The sequence below is a fragment of the Leuresthes tenuis genome, unplaced genomic scaffold (genome assembly GCF_036924035.1).
Source record: "Leuresthes tenuis unplaced genomic scaffold, fLeuTen1.0.hap1 SCAF_9, whole genome shotgun sequence".
Lineage (NCBI taxonomy): Eukaryota > Metazoa > Chordata > Actinopteri > Atheriniformes > Atherinopsidae > Leuresthes > Leuresthes tenuis.
In genome coordinates this window covers 2,263,297-2,280,526 of record NW_027325363.1, presented here as the reverse complement: position 1 = coordinate 2,280,526, position 17,230 = coordinate 2,263,297, and the positions used below count along the sequence as shown (strand labels likewise).

General features: G+C 41.7%; 1 protein-coding gene across 2 annotated transcripts in view; it reads left to right on the top strand.

Moving 5' to 3' along the window:
• LOC140313902 (leucine-rich repeat and fibronectin type III domain-containing protein 1-like protein) overlaps nucleotides 1-12,727 on the top strand; it is a 167,187-nt gene extending 154,460 nt beyond the window's left edge. Inside the window, exons 11-12 of one of the 2 annotated variants that reach the window (XM_072391887.1) lie at nucleotides 9,304-9,353; nucleotides 11,460-12,727. The gene's annotated coding sequence lies outside the window, so the exon portion shown is untranslated. The remainder of the gene's footprint in view (nucleotides 1-9,303; nucleotides 9,354-11,459) is intronic. The other variant, XM_072391888.1, reaches the window with a different exon arrangement.
• Nucleotides 12,728-17,230: the final 4,503 nt, after the last annotated feature.

Below are 17,230 nucleotides of genomic sequence, written 5' to 3'. Positions count from 1 at the left end.
TAAAGTCTGTAGATGAGTGTTTAAACTGTCTTTACATGTTTAAACTGTTAAAAAAGGCACCGATACGAGGTTACTGAAGCTCTTTGTCAGTTTTATTCCATTTTAGCTTCATGTAGGTCAGCGTAAAGTCTGTAGATGAGTGTTTAAACTGTCTTTAATGTTAAAAAAGGCACCGATACGAGGTTACTGAAGCACTTTGTCAGTTTTATTCCAGTTTAGCTTCATGTAGGTCAGCGTAAAGTCTGTAGATGAGTGTTTAAACTGTCTTTACATGTTAAAAATGTTAAAAAAGGCACCGATACGAGGTTACTGAAGCACTTTGTCAGTTTTATTCCATTTTAGCTTCATGTAGGTCAACGTAAAGTCTGTAGATGAGTGTTTAAACTGTCTTTAATGTTAAAAAGGTTAAAAAAGGCACCGATACGAGGTTACTGAAGCACTTGGTCAGTTTTATTCCAGTTTAGCTTCATGTAGGTCAGTGTAAAGTCTGTAGATGAGTGTTTAAACTGTCTTTACATGTTAAAAAGGTTAAAAAAGGCACCGATACGAGGTTACTGAAGCACTTTGTCAGTTTTATTCCATTTTAGCTTCATGTAGGTCAGCGTAAAGTCTGTAGATGAGTGTTTAAACTGTCTTTACATGTTAAAACTGTTAAAAAAAGGCACCGATACGAGGTTACTGAAGCACTTTGTCAGTTTTATTCCAGTTTAGCTTCATGTAGGTCAGCGTAAAGTCTGTAGATGAGTGTTTAAACTGTCTTTAATGTTAAAAAAGGCACCGATACGAGGTTACTGAAGCTCTTTGTCAGTTTTATTCCATTTTAGCTTCATGTAGGTCAACGTAAAGTCTGTAGATGAGTGTTTAAACTGTCTTTACATGTTAAAAATGTTAAAAAAGGCACCGATACGAGGTTACTGAAGCACTTTGTCAGTTTTATTCCATTTTAGCTTCATGTAGGTCAGCGTAAAGTCTGTAGATGAGTGTTTAAACTGTTTTTAATGTTAAAAATGTTAAAAAAAGAGCACAGATACGAGGTTACTGAAGCACTTTGTCAGTTTTATTCCAGTTTAGCTTCATGTAGGTCAGCGTAAAGTCTGTAGATGAGTGTTTAAACTGTCTTTAATGTTAAAAATGTTAAAAAAGGCACCGATACGAGGTTACTGAAGCACTTTGTCAGTTTTATTCCATTTTAGCTTCATGTAGGTCAGTGTAAAGTCTGTAGATGAGTGTTTAAACTGTCTTTACATGTTAAAAATGTTAAAAAAGGCACCGATACGAGGTTACTGAAGCACTTTGTCAGTTTTATTCCATTTTAGCTTCATGTAGGTCAGCGTAAAGTCTGTAGATGAGTGTTTAAACTGTCTTTAATGTTAAAAATGTTAAAAAAAGAGCACAGATACGAGGTTACTGAAGCACTTTGTCAGTTTTATTCCAGTTTAGCTTCATGTAGGTCAGCGTAAAGTCTGTAGATGAGTGTTTAAACTGTCTTTAATGTTAAAAATGTTAAAAAAGGCACTGATACGAGGTTACTGAAGCACTTTGTCAGTTTTATTCCAGTTTAGCTTCATGTAGGTCAGCGTAAAGTCTGTAGATGAGTGTTTAAACTGTCTTTAATGTTAAAAAAGGCACCGATACGAGGTTACTGAAGCTCTTTGTCAGTTTTATTCCAGTTTAGCTTCATGTAGGTCAGCGTAAAGTCTGTAGATGAGTGTTTAAACTGTCTTTAATGTTAAAAAAGGCACCGATACGAGGTTACTGAAGCACTTTGTCAGTTTTATTCCAGTTTAGCTTCATGTAGGTCAGCGTAAAGTCTGTAGATGAGTGTTTAAACTGTCTTTAATGTTAAAAAAGGCACCGATACGAGGTTACTGAAGCACTTTGTCAGTTTTATTCCAGTTTAGCTTCATGTAGGTCAGCGTAAAGTCTGTAGATGAGTGTTTAAACTGTCTTTAATGTTAAAAAAGGCACCGATACGAGGTTACTGAAGCACTTTGTCAGTTTTATTCCAGTTTAGCTTCATGTAGGTCAGCGTAAAGTCTGTAGATGAGTGTTTAAACTGTCTTTACATGTTAAAAAAAGGCACCGATACGAGGTTACTGAAGCACTTTGTCAGTTTTATTCCATTTTAGCTTCATGTAGGTCAGCGTAAAGTCTGTAGATGAGTGTTTAAACTGTCTTTACATGTTAAAAATGTTAAAAAAAAGGCACCGATACGAGGTTACTGAAGCACTTTGTCAGTTTTATTCCATTTTAGCTTCATGTAGGTCAACGTAAAGTCTGTAGATGAGTGTTTAAACTGTCTTTAATGTTAAAAATGTTAAAAAAAGGCACCGATACGAGGTTACTGAAGCACTTTGTCAGTTTTATTCCAGTTTAGCTTCATGTAGGTCAGCGTAAAGTCTGTAGATGAGTGTTTAAACTGTCTTTACATGTTAAAAAAAGGCACCGATACGAGGTTACTGAAGCACTTTGTCAGTTTTATTCCATTTTAGCTTCATGTAGGTCAGCGTAAAGTCTGTAGATGAGTGTTTAAACTGTCTTTACATGTTAAAACTGTTAAAAAAGGCACCGATACGAGGTTACTGAAGCTCTTTGTCAGTTTTATTCCAGTTTAGCTTCATGTAGGTCAGTGTAAAGTCTGTAGATGAGTGTTTAAACTGTCTTTACATGTTTAAACTGTTAAAAAAGGCACCGATACGAGGTTACTGAAGCTCTTTGTCAGTTTTATTCCATTTTAGCTTCATGTAGGTCAGTGTAAAGTCTGTAGATGAGTGTTTAAACTGTCTTTACATGTTTAAACTGTTAAAAAAGGCACCGATACGAGGTTACTGAAGCTCTTTGTCAGTTTTATTCCAGTTTAGCTTCATGTAGGTCAGCGTAAAGTCTGTAGATGAGTGTTTAAACTGTCTTTAATGTTAAAAAAGGCACCGATACGAGGTTACTGAAGCACTTTGTCAGTTTTATTCCAGTTTAGCTTCATGTAGGTCAGCGTAAAGTCTGTAGATGAGTGTTTAAACTGTCTTTACATGTTAAAAATGTTAAAAAAGGCACCGATACGAGGTTACTGAAGCACTTTGTCAGTTTTATTCCATTTTAGCTTCATGTAGGTCAACGTAAAGTCTGTAGATGAGTGTTTAAACTGTCTTTAATGTTAAAAAGGTTAAAAAAGGCACCGATACGAGGTTACTGAAGCACTTTGTCAGTTTTATTCCAGTTTAGCTTCATGTAGGTCAGTGTAAAGTCTGTAGATGAGTGTTTAAACTGTCTTTACATGTTAAAAAGGTTAAAAAAGGCACCGATACGAGGTTACTGAAGCACTTTGTCAGTTTTATTCCATTTTAGCTTCATGTAGGTCAGCGTAAAGTCTGTAGATGAGTGTTTAAACTGTCTTTACATGTTAAAACTGTTAAAAAAAGGCACCGATACGAGGTTACTGAAGCACTTTGTCAGTTTTATTCCAGTTTAGCTTCATGTAGGTCAGCGTAAAGTCTGTAGATGAGTGTTTAAACTGTCTTTACATGTTAAAAATGTTAAAAAAGGCACCGATACGAGGTTACTGAAGCACTTTGTCAGTTTTATTCCATTTTAGCTTCATGTAGGTCAGCGTAAAGTCTGTAGATGAGTGTTTAAACTGTCTTTAATGTTAAAAAAGGCACCGATACGAGGTTACTGAAGCTCTTTGTCAGTTTTATTCCATTTTAGCTTCATGTAGGTCAGCGTAAAGTCTGTAGATGAGTGTTTAAACTGTCTTTAATGTTAAAAAAGGCACCGATACGAGGTTACTGAAGCACTTTGTCAGTTTTATTCCAGTTTAGCTTCATGTAGGTCAGCGTAAAGTCTGTAGATGAGTGTTTAAACTGTCTTTAATGTTAAAAAAGGCACCGATACGAGGTTACTGAAGCACTTTGTCAGTTTTATTCCAGTTTAGCTTCATGTAGGTCAGCGTAAAGTCTGTAGATGAGTGTTTAAACTGTCTTTACATGTTAAAAATGTTAAAAAAGGCACCGATACGAGGTTACTGAAGCACTTTGTCAGTTTTATTCCAGTTTAGCTTCATGTAGGTCAGTGTAAAGTCTGTAGATGAGTGTTTAAACTGTCTTTAATGTTAAAAAGGTTAAAAAAGGCACCGATACGAGGTTACTGAAGCACTTTGTCAGTTTTATTCCATTTTAGCTTCATGTAGGTCAGCGTAAAGTCTGTAGATGAGTGTTTAAACTGTCTTTACATGTTAAAACTGTTAAAAAAAGGCACCGATACGAGGTTACTGAAGCACTTTGTCAGTTTTATTCCAGTTTAGCTTCATGTAGGTCAGCGTAAAGTCTGTAGATGAGTGTTTAAACTGTCTTTACATGTTAAAAATGTTAAAAAAGGCACCGATACGAGGTTACTGAAGCACTTTGTCAGTTTTATTCCATTTTAGCTTCATGTAGGTCAGCGTAAAGTCTGTAGATGAGTGTTTAAACTGTCTTTAATGTTAAAAAAGGCACCGATACGAGGTTACTGAAGCACTTTGTCAGTTTTATTCACATCGTTTCCAATCTTAAAACACTTTAGAGATGCAGTCTAATTCAAATCAGCTGTCCTCCAATTCAATACAGATAATTGTAACTCAATTAAAATCCATTTGAATCTAATTCGGTAAAAATCCAATTTAGTTTAATTCGTATAATCGGCTCAGGAAACCAACTGATCGCATCAAATCTTCTTTGATTCGATCATCAGAGCAAAGCCAACTCTGCTGTTTGCTGATTCTGTCACAGGAGGCCGTTTGATGTAACTCACAGCATCACATTAGCAGTGGCTCAGAAACCCTAAAAAAGTCATTTAATCTCCATCTGAGTAAATCTGGAAAGTAAGCAGAAAGACGAGGTGACGAGGGCTGGGACAGACGGACAGACTGTGGGTTTAGAGCTGATGAAAGAGAGAAAAACAGCCAGAGAAAGACAGAAGGAAGGATTATGGACTTAAATTTAGTTTGTGGGACAGAGGAGGAAAGAAATAACAGTGGAGAGAAATGGAAAGAAACAAGTCTGAGAGCAGATCTGAGTCACTGAGCCCTCAAGACAGTTATTGACAAGAAAAGATGGAGGGATGAAGAGAGAGGTGGAGGATTTGGAGGAGATTGCACATGAAGAAGAAGAAGAAGAAGAAGAGCCTGTAAATAGACTGTTTGAGCCTCCAGAGAGCGGTCATCAGGCTGTTCATCCATCTTTCTGCAGAAGTTTGCATTGATTTATCACAGGATCTGTTTACTGGTTACAAGCCGTTTATATGCTGATGTTTGTCTGCTTTTTACATCATTTTAGAGCAGATCTGTGTGGGTGTTTGTCTGTAAATGAAAGACAATCCCTGTTACCAGAAAGACTGGAAGCTTTTCTAAATGTTCACTGGTTTGAAGCATCCAATGATGTCATGAACTGATGTTCATGAACCTGACCCAACATGCCCCCCAGCTCCTGGTGCAGGCCATGGTCATCTCCTGCCTTCACTACTGCAACGCTCTCCTAACTGGTCTCCTAACTGGTTTCCTAACTGCTCTCCTAACTGGTTTCCTAACTGGTCTCCTAACTGGTCTCCTAACTGGTTTCCTAACTGGTCTCCTAACTGGTCTCCTAACTGCTTTCCTAACTGCTTTCCTAACTGGTCTCCTAACTGGTCTCCTAACTGGTTTCCTAACTGCTCTCCTAACTGCTCTCCTAACTGGTCTCCTAACTGGTTTCCTAACTGCTCTCCTAACTGGTTTCCTAACTGGTCTCCTAACTGGTCTCCTAACTGCTTTCCTAACTGCTTTCCTAACTGGTCTCCTAACTGGTCTCCTAACTGGTTTCCTAACTGCTCTCCTAACTGCTCTCCTAACTGGTCTCCTAACTGGTTTCCTAACTGGTTTCCTAACTGGTCTCCTAACTGGTTTCCTAACTGGTCTCCTAACTGGTTTCCTAACTGGTTTCCTAACTGGTCTCCTAACTGGTCTCCTAACTGGTTTCCTAACTGCTCTCCTAACTGGTCTCCTAACTGGTCTCCTAACTGGTTTCCTAACTGGTCTCCTAACTGGTTTCCTAACTGGTTTCCTAACTGGTCTCCTAACTGGTTTCCTAACTGGTCTCCTAACTGGTTTCCTAACTGGTCTCCTAACTGGTCTCCTAACTGGTCTCCTAACTGGTTTCCTAACTGGTCTCCTAACTGGTTTCCTAACTGGTCTCCTAACTGGTCTCCTAACTGGTTTCCTAACTGGTTTCCTAACTTGTCTCCTAACTTGTCTCCTAACTGGTTTCCTAACTGGTCTCCTAACTGGTCTCCAGCCTGTGAAACCTCTGCAGATGGTCCAGAACGCGGCGGTGCGTCTGGTCTTGGATCAGCCTAAAAGAACACGTCCCCCCTCTGTTCATTGAGCTCCTCTGGCTGCCCTTAGCATCAGATCCAAGTCCCTGATGTTAGCTACAAAGAGCTTAATGGAGCGGCTCCATCTACTTGAAGGCTCTTGCAAAGGCTTCTGTCCCAACTGGGTCCCTCCGTTGGTCCCAGGATTGTCGTCTAGCAGCTCCTACACCACGCCTAAGACAATCCAAACTCTGTTCATGTGTCGTCCCACGATGGTGGAATGACCTACCGAGCGCTACCAGAACAGGGGCGTCCCTGTCTATCTTCAAGAAGCTCCTGAAAACCCAGCTCTTCAGAGAGCATCTCCTATCCCAGCACTTACCTTGTACTTCCCTCCCCCCTCTATCTCTGCTCTTTATCTTTCTGCTCTTCCTTCTATGCCTGCACCCTATCTCTACTCTGTCCCCTCTGACAGAGTCGGACTCCTGGGTTCCTTCTATGTAGCTTATTGTTAGCTTTTTATAAAGCTGTTATATCTTCATTTGTAAGTCTCTGTGGATAAAAGCGTCTGATAAATACAGAAACATCATACCTGATTTTTATCCGTTAGTCATGTTTCTGCTGTCCTTAGCATGGTAGCAATGTGAGTTTAACCTTATAATATAATCTTATAACTTACAGCCTGCCGCCCTGAAACAGATGACACCAAACCAACTTTGTCAGGAGAAACGTTGGAATTTCGATTTCTCAATTTTCATTAGTTGGACTCATTTGGAATTGAATGTATTTGATTTTGTTGGAATATGATCGTATTACAATGACTTATAATTGGCTTGAATTGGACTGAATCCTATAAGTACCTTGAGATTACATTCATCAAATTACACTGGCTAGATAAAACTGATTTGAAATGTAATATTCATTCTCTTCAGAGAGCATCTCCTACCCTGTACCTTTGGATAAAAGCGTCTGCTGAATACAGAAACAACAGAAACATGAAATGGACCCGGTGCTGCTGCACCTAAAACCCTCCCGTAGCCTCAGCTTATTGTGCAGATCGGTCAGAACTTCTGCATTTGGCCACAAATTAAAGCTTTGAGCCTGACTAGATGAGTTCAGATTGTCAGAATGAGAATCCAGCTCCTGGAAAACGGCTTAAAAACAGCCGTGTTGACTGGTTTCAGCTGGAGTTGGACCTCTGAATGTGTTGATGTGACAGTCCAGAAGAGAGGAGTCGGTAAAAGTTTCAGTGCAACTCCTCAATAACACCTTCAGTTCTGCTTGTAAAAGCTGTCGGATTCTGTAGGATTTCTCCATCTCTCCGGGCTCCATTCATCAGTTTGTGACCAAAACAGCTCGGGGCCGGCTTTCCTTATGAGAAGAAGAATCAACAATAGCTCTTAGCTCTTAGCCTTCCTCCACTTGCTGCACTTTTTAATCTGATTTGTTGAAGTCTGCTGATGATGTTGAAAGCTTTATTTATTTATTTATTTATTTCCTCTCAGGTTAACACTCCATCAAACCGAGGCTTAAAAGTTCTGCTTATGGAGGATATCGCATCATCTCTTCACGAATAGGGAAAAGAGAAGAAAAGAGAAGAGAAGAAAGGGTTCTTCTGGTTTTCTCCTTTCGTCTCTTCTCTTTTCTTCTGGTTTTCCCCTTTCTTCTCTTCTCTTTTCTTCTGGTTTTCTCCTTTCGTCTCTTCTCTTTTCTTCTGGTTTTCCCCTTTCGTCTCTTCTCTTTTCTTCTCTTTTTCCCCTTTCGTCTCTTCTCTTTTCTTCTGGTTTTCCCCTATTCGTCTCTTCTCTTTTCTTCTGGTTTTCCCCTTTCGTCTCTTCTCTTTTCTTCTGGTTTTCTCCTTTCGTCTCTTCTCTTTTCTTCTCTTTTTCCCCTTTCGTCTCTTCTCTTTTCTTCTGGTTTTCCCCTTTCGTCTCTTCTCTTTTCTTCTGGTTTTCCCCTTTCGTCTCTTCTCTTTTCTTCTGGTTTTCCCCTTTCGTCTCTTCTCTTTTCTTCTGGTTTTCCCCTTTCGTCTCTTCTCTTTTCTTCTCTTTTCTTCTGGTTTTCCCCTTTCGTCTCTTCTCTTTTCTTCTCGTTTTCGCCTTTCTTCTCTTCTCTTTTCATCTCGTTTTCACCTTTCGTCTCTTCTGGTTTTCGCCTTTCGTCTCTTCTCTTTTCTTCTGGTTTTCTCCTTTCGTCTCTTCTCTTTTCTTCTGGTTTTCCCCTTTCGTCTCTTCTCTTTTCTTCTGGTTTTCCCCTTTCGTCTCTTCTCTTTTCTTCTGGTTTCCCCCTTTCGTCTCTTCTCTTTTCTTCTGGTTTTCCCCTTTCGTCTCTTCTCTTTTCTTCTCTTTCTCCCCTTTCGTCTCTTCTCTTTTCTTCTGGTTTCCCCCTTTCGTCTCTTCTCTTTTCTTCTGGTTTCCCCTTTCGTCTCTTCTCTTTTCTTCTCTTTCTCCCTCCCCTGTGGTTTCACTTTCTTTGATCTCATTTTCCTTCATAATTTCTCCTCTTCTTCATGCTTTCATCCTTCTATAGTTCCTCTCTCCTCACCCTCACCTTTGAATTCCTCTTCTCCTCCTCTTCCTTCCTCTGATCTCTCCTTTTCTCTCCTCTTCATCATCATTCTACGAGCATCAGCTGCATTTCAGCAGCTTGACGGCCCAAAACTAAAGTCTCCAGCAGATCAACACCATGTGGTTTTAATTCAAATTTGAAGACAACCAAAGTCCATTTCTTTTGCCCTTTAAAGTTCACCAAAGTTCACCAGTCTTAAAAGTTCTGCTTACGGAGGATATCGCATCCAGAAACCATTTGAAACATTTAGCTTGTGTAAAACCACAACATGTGGGCCTAAACGGGTTCTGGCAGGTGGATTTGTTAGCTGAGACCAGCTCCTGGCCTCTGATTTCCTCTGGGACTGATGCAGGACTAATAATCTGAACCGGAACCCCTCCCTCTGTCATTTTAGTGTCTGTTTTGTGTGTTTTACAGGTTTCCTTACGCTCAGCTTCACAGCACTGGAGGGAGAAGAGGCAGGACAGGTGAGAGGCTCATTGTTTCTGTGCCAGAGGGGTGGAAACATGCTTTAACAGGGAGGCTGGATAAAGGGGGGTGCAGGGCAGCAGCCATTAGCAGCCTGCCTGCCTCTAAGTGCTCTGTAAATACCGCCTGGCCTTCGTAAACAACATTATTCCTCTTTATGGCTTCCTTATATTTGGCCTGATCCACTACAGTCTGCAGATTGTTCTCTCCTCCGTTACATAAGCAATCTGCTCCACTTCTCCTCATTTCTTCTTCCTCGCTTTACTTCATCATCACCTTCTGACTTGAGTCCTTTCTTTCTGCAGAACTCCCTCCTTCTTTCCCTCCTGTAAACTTCTTTCCTCTTCTCTTTTCTTCTCGTTTTCTCCTTTCGTCTCTTCTCTTTTCTTCTGGTTTTCTCCTTTCGTCTCTTCTCTTTTCTTCTGGTTTTTGCCTTTCGTCTCTTCTCTTTTCTTCTGGTTTTCCCCTTTCGTCTCTTCTCTTTTCTTCTGGTTTTCCCCTTTCGTCTCTTCTCTTTTCTTCTGGTTTTCCCCTTTCGTCTCTTCTCTTTTCTTCTGGTTTTCCCCTTTCGTCTCTTCTCTTTTCTTCTCGTTTTTGCCTTTCGTCTCTTCTCTTTTCTTCTGGTTTTCCCCTTTCGTCTCTTCTCTTTTCTTCTGGTTTTCTCCTTTCGTCTCTTCTCTTTTCTTCTGATTTTCCCCTTTCGTCTCTTCTCTTTTCTTCTCGTTTTCCCCTTTCGTCTCTTCTCTTTTCTTCTGGTTTTCTCCTTTCGTCTCTTCTCTTTTCTTCTGGTTTTCCCCTTTCGTCTCTTCTCTTTTCTTCTGATTTTCCCCTTTCGTCTCTTCTCTTTTCTTCTCGTTTTCCCCTTTCGTCTCTTCTCTTTTCTTCTGGTTTTCTCCTTTCGTCTCTTCTCTTTTCTTCTGGTTTTCCCCTTTCGTCTCTTTTCTTTTCTTCTGGTTTTCCCCTTTCGTCTCTTCTCTTTTCTTCTGGTTTTCTCCTTTCGTCTCTTCTCTTTTCTTCTGATTTTCCCCTTTCGTCTCTTCTCTTTTCTTCTCGTTTTCCCCTTTCGTCTCTTCTCTTTTCTTCTCTTTTTCCCCTTTCGTCTCTTCTCTTTTCTTCTCGTTTTCCCCTTTCGTCTCTTCTCTTTTCTTCTCGTTTTCCCCTTTCGTCTCTTCTGGTTTTCCCCTTTCGTCTCTTCTCTTTTCTTCTCGTTTTCCCCTTTCGTCTCTTCTCTTTTCTTCTCGTTTTCCCCTTTCGTCTCTTCTGGTTTTCCCCTTTCGTCTCTTCTCTTTTCTTCTGGTTTTCTCCTTTCGTCTCTTCTCTTTTCTTCTGGTTTTCCCCTTTCGTCTCTTCTCTTTTCTTCTCGTTTTCCCCTTTCGTCTCTTCTCTTTGCCACTACTGGTTATAAGTTGGGTCTAACTAAGAACTGCTTTGATTTTCCACATCCTCCCTCTGATGTACTCCGTTTACACAAAAATAACAACAGATTTCAGTGGTTTTTTTGCATTTTCCCTTTAAACTAACATCAGCCTAGTTTTTAAATGCTATTTAACTATTATACTCTGTTTTACCAGCTCTATAAACGTTAATAAAATGTTAATAAATTCAGCTGCAGACACTGTCTAAAGCTGCAGTAAACTGGAAACATTTGACAGCAGGAAAAGCACTGATTTTATGCTCTTCGACTTTTTTACAGCTCTTTTTTTTTTAGTGTTTGCTTAATTAAGCAGATTTAATGTGTCTAATCTTTGCTTTGGCCCAGCAAAGAGCTGCTGCTGTGGTTTTTCTGGGCTGCAGCCACAGATGAGATGAGCCAGAACTGCCTTCCATCGTGTCGTCTAGATTACGTTGGATTCATATTCGGACTGTGCATTTTTTATTTAAAATGTGGGAAAATAGTGATTTCAGTCAGTCAATAATCGCAGTATATTAACACTTTTAACATATGTTCTTAAAGCACCTTAAAGGGATGTTTTAAAACGCTCTTTTTAGCATGTTTATGTTGAGAAAGTAATAAAAATCTTTGTATTTTGCAGCTGAAAGCGGCAGAAAAAGCGACCACAAACACAAAGTAACCTGTACCCCTCTCCATCTCCTGTCTCCTTCAGGTGCCTCGTGGGTTAAACAGTCGCCTCCCTGCTGAGAGCACTGACGATCAGGTACTTGACCCACAAACTCACCCTAACTTCAGACGCCACCTCAGCCTCCTGTGGGCAGGATGCTTAGCCAACCTGTTAATATGCAAAGGTCTCAGCTTTGCCGCTGGGACGGACATGTTGGATGCAGGTCAGGCGCTGAACCCTGAAGTCGGCTCCTGTTTTGGTGCTTAAACCTTGGATCAGCACCCAGTGACCCGACAGAGCTCCAAGGGATATCTGCTGGATTCAGTCTCTGTTTTTGACTTGAAACTGAGTTCTTCTCCTGGATTATACCAACTGGATGGATTTGGATTTCTTCAGGATGTTCTCGTGGAGCGTGGCCGGCGCTGCTCTTCTCTCCCCCCTCGATACAGTCATATGCCAAAGGATTACAGTATTATGACAGCATTACAGCAGCAGGAGAGCACACCTCTTTATTATCTCTTAGCACTTAACGGGAAACTACATGTCGGGCCTTGGATTGAGAAACGAGCTCACTGTCAGCGTCTTGTCTCAAAGCATCGGTGATGAACAGTCGAACTAAACAGTGAACTTCTCTGGCACTTTAGTCATACAGATGTTTTCATGTCACCTTTTTGCCCCTCCCTCTCATGAACAACTGAATAGTATATTCTTCAGTATTACGACTGACTCTTCTGGCTGTGGATGACTGTAGATTATTTTGAAGTAATCGGTGTGTTTGCGTCCACCGTGGGTTGGTTCTCTCTGTGTTGGAGTATTTAAAAAAGAAAAAAAGAAAAAAAAGGTGTCCCGAGGACGAAGCCTTGAGGAACACCAGCGGCACAATTAAAGCACACACATGCAGCTCTGCATTTTGATGGTGAAATCTGACTCTAGAAAGCAGCTGAACACGCACGAAACACCGCTGAACACGATCATATGTGTTCCACTTATTTAAAGCTGGAAGTGGAGGCCGTTAAATGTGTGAAGTGGTTCCAAAAGATGGCCAGCAGAACTTGCGCTGTCCCTCCCCCGCCTCACCCTCCCTCCCCCTTTGCTGTTTGACAGTGTCCGTGTTTGTATGTGACATACACCTTCCAGTCTTTGATGGTTTGATACCCATGATTTACTTTGAATATTACAAAAACAACCACGATGAGGAGGAAAAAAAACACAACAACAGGCGGAGTGGGGATTTTATGCTTTCATAGATACAATTATGTGGATTTCTAATGAAATAAAAACGTATTTTTCTTGGAAAAAGTGGCGTTGTTATTCAGATTTCAACTTAACTTGGATACGAAATCATTGTATTTTCCTGTGACGACTGTTTTGAAACTGAAATGAATGTATTTTCCTTTTCAGCCTTTTTACTCTAAACACCCGAAGGTCTCTGGAGGTCGTCCTCTATTTCCTACTCAACGTTACCGTGGAAACAGCTGCTGTAGGAACCAGGCTCCACATGCGACCTATGGCCGATATTCATGTGATTTTAAATGATACAGACAATTTTACTGCCCCAAATCACAAAAAAAGTTGGGAAATTCTGAATCAAAATGCAGTGATTCTTACTTTTATGTTGGCTTTTAAATGATGGGGATGTTTTTTTTCTATGTACATTTTTACATTTCAAGCCTGCAACACTACAGGAGCAATTTAGTGCGAGGAATGAGGTAAAAATGAAGATTAATGATGTTTGAAGCAAGTGATTTTAACCCTGATCTGGTCCTAAATCAGCCTCCATGACAGGCTGTGAGGAGTAAAGATGTTCAGAGGAGCTCCAGTTTGTGTTTAAAACGATGTTCCTCAGAGAAAGACTGGAAGGGATCTGCATATTTCTGCCTCTACAGAGCAGAATATCATTAAAGCATTCAGGGAATCTGGAGGAGTTTCAGTGTAAAGGACGATGGAGCAAGCCTAAGCTGGACCCCGTGACCTCTGACCCCTCAGACGCTGCATCAAGAACCGTCATTCATCAGCAGCTGATAGAAGCACATGGACAAGGGATTACTGTGGAAACCTTTGTCCAGCACCACAATACAGAGTTCCATTCACAAGCTTTCACATATACTGATGGGTCTGACCACAGCACACGTTTCCACCGTGTGACGGTCCATCCCAGACGCCTCCGAGCCCAGAGAAGTGGACGAGGTTAACATCAGGCTTCTTTTCTGCACAGTAAAGCTTGTGAATGGAACTCTGTATTGTATGGTGTCCTGATAAGAAGTTATACTTCCTTTTTATCACAACGGCACATGAATACAGTGTATATATATAGATATATTTATAGATATATAGCTCTTAAACAAAACAAGCTAACCTTTTAAACCTTTATTCAAACAGGAAGTAAGACTTTGACGTGTTCAATCACTGATAATAAAGTCATGACCGAGAAAGGCAGCAGGTGATAACAACAATACAAAGAATGTAACAAATGTAATGAAATTAACTACAGAAATATCAGCATTCTACATAAAAAAAACTTAAGAAAGAAAAAAACAGAGACAAGAAACATCAATTATGACAAAGTTTCCTTCCAAAATGTTTATAATGAATAATAAACGCGTCACACCTAAAATGTTCCAGTTCACACATTAATCTGTTCCTGATTCAGTGATTTTATCTCACTTTAGTCACATTCTTTGTCTGCAGAAACCGACTGAACCAGGTGGAATATGAGAGCTTTCTTTCACCTGTAACCATCAGCAGCTGTGATGTCATCACAGTCACATGTTCTTCTTCATCTGAACCTAAAAGGCAGATCCTTCGCTACTCTCACCAGGAGGCTGAGGTCTCCTCCTCCAACCCGGTACCGGACCCATCAGCGCCATGGTTTATCTCTCTTTTCGGCTTCTGGAGCTTCTGGCCTCTCCTGACCTGAAAAGAGACGAGTTTTACTCTCACTACAGTAACTCCTCCAGCTGAAAACCCCGTGCATTACAGGTAGAATACCTTAGAGCGGTAGCAGAGGACGAGGATTGACAGCATCATACCCAGCAGGACCAGTCTGATGATGAAATCAGTCAGAGGGGCTGAAACAGGATTAAACGGATTACTGATGGCATCAAATGAATGAAAGAACACGTTCATGTTAAATTTAAATGTTGAAAAGCTGGAAATACAAATCCAATGAGTTCATTATTTCATCTACAGCAGAGAAACTTTATCAAAGGTCAGAATATTAGTTCACTTTGGATTTAATGGCAGCAACAGGCTTCATAAAGTTGGGTCTGGACCAAAAAGATGTTGAAAAAGTGAAAAAGTACTTTCAAGCAAAAGCTGGAGGAACACGTAACTAACCAGGTAACCCTGGCAACGGGTCACCAACATGATGAATGAACCCAGAAAGCAGCACGAGTTGAAGAGAAAAGGACAAGCCGGGACACCCAAAAGCAACCGTAAAAGCAAGGAGGGAACCAATGAGAAGGGGAACAGGTGTAGAAATGGAGCTGAAACTGAGAATAATGACCAGGAAAACAGTCCTGAGAACACGTAACTAACCAGGTAACCGTGGCAACGGGTCACCAACATGATGAAGGAACCCAGAAAGCAGCACGAGTTGAAGAGAAAAGGACAAGCCGGGACACCCAAAAGCAACCGTAAAAGCAAGGAGGGAACCAATGAGAAGGGAAACAGGTGTAGAAATGGAGCTGAAACTGAGAATAATGACCAGGAAAACAGTCCTGAGAACATGTAACTAACCAGGTAACCCTGGCAACGGGTCACTAACATGATGAATGAACCCAGAAAGCAGACGTGCAGCACGAGTTGAAGAGAAAAGGACAAGCCGGGACACCCAAAAGCAACCGTAAAAGCAAGGAGGGAACCAATGAGAAGGGAAACAGGTGTAGAAATGGAGCTGAAACTAAGAGTAATGACCAGGAAAACAGTCCTGAGAACACGTAACTAACCAGGTAACCCTGGCAACGGGTCACTAACATGATGAATGAACCCAGAAAGCAGCACGAGTTGAAGAGAAAAGGACAAGCCGGGACACCCAAAAGCAACCGTAAAAGCAAGGAGGGAACCAATGAGAAGGGAAACAGGTGTAGAAATGGAGCTGAAACTCAGAGTAATGACCAGGAAAACGGTCCTGAGAACATGTAACTAACCAGGTAACCCTGGCAACGGGTCACCAACATGATGAATGAACCCAGAAAGCAGACGTGCAGCACGAGTTTAATTGAAAAGGACAAGCCGGGACACCCAAAAGCAAGGAGGGAACCAATGAGAAGGGGAACAGGTGTAGAAATGGAGCTGAAACTGAGAATAATGACCAGGAAAACAGTCCTGAGAACATGTAACTAACCAGGTAACCCTGGCAACGGGTCACCAACATGATGAATGAACCCAGAAAGCAGCACGAGTTGAAGAGAAAAGGACAAGCCGGGACACCCAAAAGCAACCGTAAAAGCAAGGAGGGAAGCAATGAGAAGGGAAACAGGTGTAGAAATGGAGCTGAAACTGAGAATAATGACCAGGAAAACAGTCCTGAGAACACGTAACTAACCAGGTAACCCTGGCAACGGGTCACTAACATGATGAATGAACCCAGAAAGCAGCACGAGCTGAAGAGAAAAGGACAAGCCGGGACACCCAAAAGCAACCATAAAAGCAAGGAGGGAACCAATGAGAAGGGGAACAGGTGTAGAAATGGAGCTGAAACTAAGAATAATGACCAGGAAAACAGTCCTGAGAACATGTAACTAACCAGGTAACCCTGGCAACGGGTCACTAACATGATGAAGGAACCCAGAAAGCAGACGTGCAGCACGAGCTGAAGAGAAAAGGACAAGCCGGGACACCCAAAAGCAACCATAAAAGCAAGGAGGGAACCAATGAGAAGGGAAACAGGTGTAGAAATGGAGCTGAAACTAAGAATAATGACCAGGAAAACAGTCCTGAGAACATGTAACTAACCAGGTAACCCTGGCAACGGGTCACTAACATGATGAAGGAACCCAGAAAGCAGACGTGCAGCACGAGCTGAAGAGAAAAGGACAAGCCGGGACACCCAAAAGCAACCATAAAAGCAAGGAGGGAACCAATGAGAAGGGAAACAGGTGTAGAAATGGAGCTGAAACTGAGAATAATGACCAGGAAAACAGTCCTGAGAACACAGAACCAGGAGATTCCACTGTTTGTCACCTCCGACGGTGAGACGCAGCAGCTGGCTCGTGGAGGAGAAGTTATGGGAGAAGATGTGGAGGCGGTAGCTGCAGCTGTAGGTGCCTTGGTGGGTGTGGTCTGCAGCGGGGAACAGGAAGAGGGCGGAGTGATCGACAGCTGGCAGGATGTAGGTCTTCCTTATCCTGGAGGCGCTGAAGGTGAGCTGGAAGGACCCGCCTTGGTACTGTGGTTTGACGGAGCACGTGATGCCAAAACCTGAGCCTACGAGCACCTGAGAGCCCTGATTTGTGGCGTTGGAGACCCCGTAAGGGGAGTGGGAGAGGCTGATAGTTGGCTGAACCAGTAAATCTGGTGATAGAAAGGAAGAAATGAACACTTCTCTGAGGCTTTTCTCTGATTAAACATCTAAAACCTGACAGAAGCTTTACCTGAGCACGTCAGCTCAAGGCTGAATTCACTGTCCTCAGGATAAGACGCAGTGACGCACTCCTGCAGCGTGGCCGCTGCCCTCACACAGGAGGACTGGATCCACCACACGGGTCTCACTGGGGAGTCATCGGTCATTTCTGCTGACACAGCAGTACCACAGCCCAGCCTCGCACACACCCCAGCAGCTGGGTCCTGGTCCCACATGTAGTCCAGGTCAGCCA